This window comes from Trichechus manatus, unplaced genomic scaffold (genome assembly GCF_000243295.1).
Source record: "Trichechus manatus latirostris isolate Lorelei unplaced genomic scaffold, TriManLat1.0 scaffold00061, whole genome shotgun sequence".
Lineage (NCBI taxonomy): Eukaryota > Metazoa > Chordata > Mammalia > Sirenia > Trichechidae > Trichechus > Trichechus manatus.
The window spans coordinates 782,504-790,483 of record NW_004443997.1 but is presented as its reverse complement, the minus strand read 5'-3'; the positions used below and the strand labels follow the sequence as shown (position 1 = coordinate 790,483).

Here is a 7,980-nt window from a genome sequence, read left to right as displayed (position 1 = left end):
TTGAGTGTCACCCTAGATCCAGGATCCAGGTGGAGGGAACGGGTCGTGTCCTGCAGGGAGATACACGCAGGTGGAGAGAAGCAGGGGTAGCAAGATAGAGTAGGGGGAGACAGACAGACAGTGGTGATAGAGCTGTCGGTGGAGACGCAGTGCATCCAGTGTGACCTGAGCCTCGAGCTGCCATCCCCACCATCCTGATCATGGTGACTTTTGGCCAGCTTCCAGGAATCCTGTCAGTGCTGCTTGTTCTGCCCTGGGAACATGGGGCAGGGAGCCCCCTTTCTAGCACTCCTGACAAGGCCACCTGCACCACACATCACTCATGTTCCAGCAACCTCATGAACCAGATCAAGAACCAACTGGAGCAGCACAACAGTAGTGCCAATGCCCTCCTAGTTTTCTATGTAAAATACCCCTTCCCACTCCCAAGTACTGAGGAAGGAGGTGGTGGGCCTGGGGTGGCAGGAGTGGGCAGAATTCCTGCAGATATCAGTAGAGGCTGCGCTGACCTGGGCTAGGGGTGCCGACCAGGGAGGGAACCCTTTGAAGCTGGAAGTAAAGAAGTGTGGGTAGTTAAACCACACCCAGCTTTCTCCCTACACAGCCCCCAGCGTAGACTAGAATCAGCTTTCCCAGGGTTAGGTAGGGGCAGAGCTGGGGTGAGAATGTACAGGGCCTGGTACTTTCGGTTCTGGGATTCCTCCACCACATGGAGTGAGAAGCAAATGGAGATACACAAAAGAAAAAAAAGGCGGGGAGGTGCTCAGAGAAGTGCCATTGAGTGAGATGGTGGGCGGTGGGTGCCTGGGTGCAGAGAGATGCCTAGGTGAGTGAAAAGGCAAGTGTGTGGGGCACACCTCTGAAGGTGAGGCACCCTGGTTTTCTTCCTTTCTCCATATGATCACAATAACTAAAAATAAAACATAACCATTTGCTGCCAGTCAGTTCTGACCCATTGTGACCCCATGTGTGTCAGAGTAGAACTGTATACTCCATATACATTTTTCAATGACTGATTTTTTGCAAGTAGATCACCAAAGGTTTCTTTCAAGTCACCTCTGGGTGGACGTGAACCTCCAACCTTTCAATTAGCAGCTGAATGCATTAACCATTTGACCACCCAGGGGCTCCTAATACTTATAATAAGTAATAATAACAATCCTTGCATGGTAAGAGGCCTTGATTCTTTACCAAGTACATTCACACCCAAATTTCCATTTGCCTGTCATGAAGATCCTAAGATGCCTACAGGGCAAGGAGTTAGGTCCCCATCCCATCAGTGGGGAAACTGAGCCCTAAGAGTTTGCCCCGAGGGTTGGTGGCAGGGCTGGAACATCGATCCCTGCCTCCTTGCTCACCTCCTCTCTGCCCTCTGTTCTTCAGTACACGGCCCAGGATGAGCATTCCCCAGCAAAGTGGACAAGCTGTGCAGCAGCCACAACTTGACAGACTTCCCACCCTTCCACGCCAATGGCACAGAGAAGGACAAGCTGGTGGAGCTGTACAGCATCATTGTCTACTTTAACACCTCCCTGGGCAACATCATGGAGGACCAGAAGACCCTCAACCCCAAAGACCAGAGCCTCCACAGCAAGCTGAGCTCCATAGCGGACACCCTGCTTGGGCTCCTTGGCAATGTGCTCTGCCGCCTGTGCAACAAGTACCACGTGGGCCACGTGGACACGTCTTACAGCCCCTACACCTCGGGCAAGAACATCTTCCAGAAGAAGAAGTTGGGCTGTCAGCTCCTGGGGTTGTACAAGCAGGTGATCGCCGAGCTGGCCCAGGCCTTCTAGGCACGGGATCTTGAAGTGTGCTTTGAATCAAGGGATCTTGGGAGTGGGATCTAGAGGGGGGAGGGGGGGCTCTCACAGTGTGGCAGGGGGTGTTCACTAAACCCAAGTGAGGTTGCTGGCAGAAACTGAGGGGCTCCCTGCCAGTCTGCTCCACTGAGGGGTGGGCTGGGAGGTAGCCGAACAAGGTCAAAACTTCCTCAGGCAGGGCCTTGATACTGCACCAATTAGAAGGTGGTGCCCCTTCCTGTGGAAAATGGCAGCCAAGCCCCAAGGTGTCAGGCTGGCGAGTGGAGTGTGACTGGACTTCTTCCCCCACTTGATCCTCAGTAGTGGCTTCATGCAGTGAGCAATTATATTGTCTCCAGTGGCCCTGACCACACGGCAAGAGAGCAGTTGAGGGGCACTGGAACTGTCCTGACCCAGCACCCTTCCCCCAAAGATGCTCCTGCACAGTGGGAGCTCCTTAGGTGTCCCGAACACCAGTGAGGACTCAAGGGCTGGGCGTAGGAGACCTCATGAAGCTGGAGCTGTGTGGAGGAGATGGAGCTGTGTTGGGGAGCAGCTGCCTTCTGCTCTGGAGAAGATGGCATGAGCTTACCTCACCACTGACTCCAATAGGAAGCTGTGGTCCCTTCCTGTCCCAGCTCCCCCATACCCCCACCCAGGTCTGGGCTCCGAGGCAGGGAACCCAATCCCTTCTTTTGAGCTGAGGGCCAGGCAAGTGTAGTAATGCCCTCCAGTCTGGGAGCGGTGACAGCTGCTAAGAGGAGTGTTTTGGTTTCTTCTCAAACCCCGAGCAGGCCGGCAGTGGTCCTAGCAGTTCAGCCAACTAGATTATGATGCTTTGCACTCACTTTGCCCCTTTCTTTCTCCTTTTCTGAGCACTTTATCCAAGCCCACAGGCTGGCAGGCAGGCAGCAGGCAAGCCCTGAGGCTGGGGCCCAGGCCAGGAGTTACCTGTCCCCGTAGCAAGACTAGTATGTGGAGACTCAACTCTGAGCTCATGGGTCACACTCACCTTTGTCCTGGATCTTGGCCTGCTGCCCTTCCCATCTCTCTGCTCTGTCATTGGACAGCTCGAGGCTGGCTGACCTTCTCCAAGGTGAGCTACAAAAAATCATCCTTGTCTGAAAGCCAGAACTGGTGGCTCCAGAGCCCAGTGCCAGCTGGGTTTCCCATCATCTCATCACCTTGTGGAAATAGTGGTGCTGGGCACACCTGGGCGGCCTTCCTTCCTAACCCACCCCTGACCCCTTGACTCTCCCATTAACCAAGCCCCTCCACGCCAGCTCAGATTCTGCCACATCAGTCCCTATCTACCAAGCTCTTTCTAGAACCAATCTGGCAGATCAGCATCCCCTGCACACAGCATCCTGAATTATTGGGCCATTGGGTGAAAAAGCTGTTTTTTTTTTTGATATGTTCACAAACACTAATTACCACAATATTGTAGCTAAAATGCTAGAAAATTTAAAAAATAAATGTATAAAATAAACAAAACACTAGGAAATTTGACAAAACCAGCTAGTATAAAAACACCAGAAGCAATGAAAACAACAGCATGTGCCTGTAGCGCAGTGCAGAGGAAACCAAGTGGCTTGAAGCGTCATTGTAATTTGTTAATACTAACAGCTCTGACTGGAGAATATTAGAAGGTTCAAAAAGCAAATTAGCATAGAGTTTTAGCCTTGTAGGTATATTGATACATGCAAGCTGGGCTTACGAAAAATATTTTTACTCTTATAACTAACTAAAACCAAAAAGTCAAACCCAGTGCGGTCAAGTCAATTCCAACTCATAGAGACCCCATAGGGTTTCCAAGTCTGTAAATCTTTACCGGAGCAGACTGGCACATCTTTCTCCCTTGGAGTGGCTGGTGGGTTCGAACCGCCGACCTTTTAATTAGCAGCCAAGTGCTTTAACGCTGCACCAGCAGGGCTCCTTTTATAACTACATGGATATTTTTATAAAAAATAATTTCTGCTCAAACACTGCACAAAAATTTCATAGACAGTCATTTTGGTGTCACCCCCTCTGACAGCGTCATCTAGTATGGTCTGCATCCCCCATGCCCCCATAATGATGCCACTGCCAGGATGGGAGGAACGACAGAGGGAGGCATCCAACCTGACTCAGGGAGACTTCCTGGAGGAATCTAAAGAATGAAGAGGAGTTAGAACAGCCCTGGGAAGGAAGAGTGTTGGAGGAAAAGAGAACAGCGTGTCCACAGCCCTAGAGGTGGAAGAGACCATGGTACATGCAGGTGAGGCAGGCAAGGTAAGCAAGGGCCAGACCATGCAGGGCTTTGTGGGCCACACCAAGGAGCCTGGACTTAACCCTGAGGCCATGGACAGCCGCTGAAGGATTTAGGCAGGGGGTAAATCTGGTCATGCTTATACTCTGGAAAGATCCCTCTGGTCAGGGTGGAGATGTGAGGAATGGACTTGGCTGGAGGCAGGGACACTGGTCAGAAGGCTGTTACAGCCATCTGAGAGAGAGGATGGTGCCCTGAAATCTGCTTTAGAAGGGAAAGAAAGGCTTGAGGGGCGAGAAGGAGTTCAGCTGATATCTATAACATTCCAAATTATCTCACTTGATCCTCACAGGAGCCCTGTGAAGAACTGTTAACCTCATTTCACACGTGAAGCTCAGGGGTCTGAATTGCTCACCCAAGCTCACAGAGCTTGTAAGTGGTACCAAGGGGCTTGGGGGATTGGAACATTTATGCCATTGCTAGCTCTTAGTTCCTTAGCTCAAGTTGGTGCCTTAGTAGGACATAGAGAGATGAGATGACAGGTCAAACAAAAAAGAAGAAAACCCACTGCTGTTGAGTTGATTCCAATTTTATAGTGATCCCATAGGGTTTGCAAGGCTGTAAATCTCTACGGAAGCAGACTACCACACCTTTCTCCTGTGAAGCCACTGGTGGTTTGAAACCACCGAACTTTCAGTTAGCAGTTGATTGCTTTAACCACTGCGCCGCGAGGGTAGGCGAGTATAATTATGGGAAAAGATGTCTAGGTTCAAGGAGTTAGCAACTGCCCAGGAGAGCAGGCCTGAGGAGGGTTGCTTCAGGGAGTTCTGGGAAGTGGGAGGTGTGGTTCAAGAGTGTGGGCAGCAGACAGTAGGGGTTTCAAGAGGGGAAAGAGGGACACCAAGGAGTCCCTGGGTGGTACAAATGGTTAATGTAATTGGCTGCTCACAGAAAGGTTGGAGGTTTGAGTTTACGCAGATACACCTAGGAAGAAAGTCCTGGTGATTTACTTCTGAAAAATCCACCATTGAAAATCCTATGGAGCACAGTTCTACTCTGACACACCTGGGGTCACCATAAGTCAGAATCTACTTGACCTCAACTGGTGTTTAAAGGGACACCAAAACAAAACACTGACCACTAACCAGATTCATTTAACTGATCAGTAAGATGAGGTAATGGTGGTACAATGGTAGAATTCTCTTTTTCTAGGCAGGAGACCTGGGTCCAATTTCCAGCCAACACACCTCATGAGCAGCCACCACTCATACTTCAAGGCTTGCATGTTACTATGATGCTGAACAGGTTTCAGCGGAGCTTCCAGACTGAGACAGACTAGAAGAAAGGCCTGGTGATCTACTTCCAAAAATCAGCCAATGGATCACAACAGTCCTATCCATAACGATTACAGGGGTGGCGCAGGACTTGGCAGCATTTCTCATGAGTCGGAGCACTTGACAGCAGCTAACAACATGACTTGTACATGACTTGCCAGCAGTACAACACACCACATCAGACACGACAAGGGGTGGGGGTGGGGTGGTGAGATTAAGAGTGAGGACAACAAGGCCACAGGTATGCATGTCAGGTCCTACTTCACTGTGTGATCTGGGGCAGCCCACACAACCTCTCTGGGCTGTGGATAATGGTTACAGTCTACTTCATGAGACAACTGTGCCTTCGAGGAAATGATACGCATTAGAAGCACTTTGTAAATCATACATAAAGTGAGTTCTATAGCAACGTGAGCTGTTTTATCTACTCATATCTTCAAATCTCTGGAGAAAGGTTGTTAATTGGTCCTCTGCACTTGCTTCTCCCAAATTCTTCAACCCTTTTCCAGATGGAGTCTCTTCTGAATCTCCACACAGCGGTGACTCTAATGGCTAACAGGTTGTTGGTTGGAAGAGCTGATTAGATCTCTGTCCCATGGGGTGCTTTGTCATTCTCCTGGGACTAGAAGGAAAGACTCAGAAAGAAGTAGAACAAGTTTTCAAAACACTTTCAACAGAAAGGAACTTGACCTTAGATTTAGGGTTCAAGAAAATTCTCATTTTATTCATTTGGCTGCCTGCTATTGCATCTTAAATTTCAAATGGTTTCTGCCTGCAATGAGGCCAAAGGGACGTAGGGCCAGTTTCTGTGGCTGAAAAGTATTTTAAAGGGGGAAAAACTGAGAGTGGCTTTAGGGGCTCAAGACAGTGGGTTCTGGTTTCCAAAAAAGTCAAGAATGACTTAGCAACTGAGATACAGCTGAATTTCTGGTAGCACAACTCAAATTAGAACATTGCACAGGAAACTTCAAAGAGCAACTCAGTTGCATGTAAGCTCCAGAAGTACTTATTGTGGAAATTTATGTGCACATGAAAATAATCCCCAGAGAGGGCCTCTGAAAATGTTGGCCCTTGGCCATCCTCTCCACTTTCTCACCTGGAAACAGGTAAACCAGATCAGGGACAGGGTGAAGATGGAGTCCACCGTGTTTATACTGACTCAATGGTACTTCTCTCCAAGGGGTGTCATATCTTGACTTTCACTTTCGAATATTATTTTCTGTTTCTGCTTCTTTCATTTGAGCGGGAAATTCAATTAATAAGGAGGACAAAAACAGATACACTCTTTTCAAATCAATTTCCTTGTCTCCTAAAAGCTTCTGAGGTTCTGTGAGCTCCTATCTCTGCTGTTTACGTCTCTGGATGTCAACAGGATGGCATGTGACTTGGCCAGAGCTGCAGCCAACCATAGCAGTGGCCTCGGCTGTCTCAGCTTCAGAGACCGCTTTTTCGTATCTTGGCGTGTAACACCAGTTTTGTTTACCAGGTAGATGCTTTTCAAATGTGTATTATTATGATTATTATTATTGCAACACCTATCAAAGGAATAGAAGGTAGCCATGCCAAGGGTATGATTAGAGGCCACATTGCGTATCAAGGACTCCAGGTTTCCTAGTGACCAGTTTACGTTTTTCTTTGCACCAAAACTCACCACCACCACCACCACCCATAAGAAAACTGAACAATATGAAGTAGGCTTACCACGAACTGCTTTGAAGGGAAAAGTCATGCTATGTTTTTAGGCTACAACACTTTTTTCAGGTTGCTTAAAAAAATCATATTTAGTCCATCTTCACGGCGTCTCTTCGAGCTTGGGGAAATAAGGTATCTGCTGAATAAGCAGCCCCCACTCCCATCCTACCCACCTTAAGGGATTCCAAACTTGCTAGGCTCGTATTTACAAAGTGGACTAAGAAATGGTTTTGAATGTTCAATCAAACTGATACCTTCCTCTGGCAGAATGTTCACAAGGTACAGTTAACTGAAAAAAATCAGGAAATGTACATAAATATATGTATGTGTATTTGTTGTCAAGCCGATTTCAACTCATAGTGACCCCATGTGACAGAGTAGAACTGTCCCATAGGGTTTTCTTGGCTGTAATCCTTACATGAGCAGATCACCAGGTTGAGTTTGGAGCCGCTGGATGGGTTCAAACCCCCAAACATTTGGATAGCAGCCAAGTACTTAGCCGCTGTGCCACCATGGCTTCTTATATATCTATAAACCCATTGCTGTCGAGTCGATTTCGACTGGTTATGAGTAGAACTGCCCATAGGGTTTCCAAGGCTGTAATCTTTACGGAAGCAGATTGCCACATCTTTCTCCCATGGAGCAGCTAGTGGGTTTGAACCACTGACCTTTCAGTTAGTAGCCGAGTGCTTAACCACTGCACCACCAGGGCTCTCTCTCTCTCTCTATATATATATATACAAAACCAAGCCCAACCCATTGCCATCGAGTGGCTTCTGACCCATAGTGACCCTACAGGACAGAGTTGAACTGCCCCATAGGGTTTCCAGGGAGCGGCTGGTGGATTTGAACTGCTGACCTTTTGGTTAGCATCCAAGCTCTTAACCACTGCACTACAAGGGCT

General features: G+C 48.4%; 1 pseudogene; it reads left to right on the top strand.

Moving 5' to 3' along the window:
- Positions 1-200: 200 nt before the first annotated feature.
- Positions 201-1,796, top strand: LOC101356131 (leukemia inhibitory factor-like; annotated as a pseudogene).
- Positions 1,797-7,980: the final 6,184 nt, after the last annotated feature.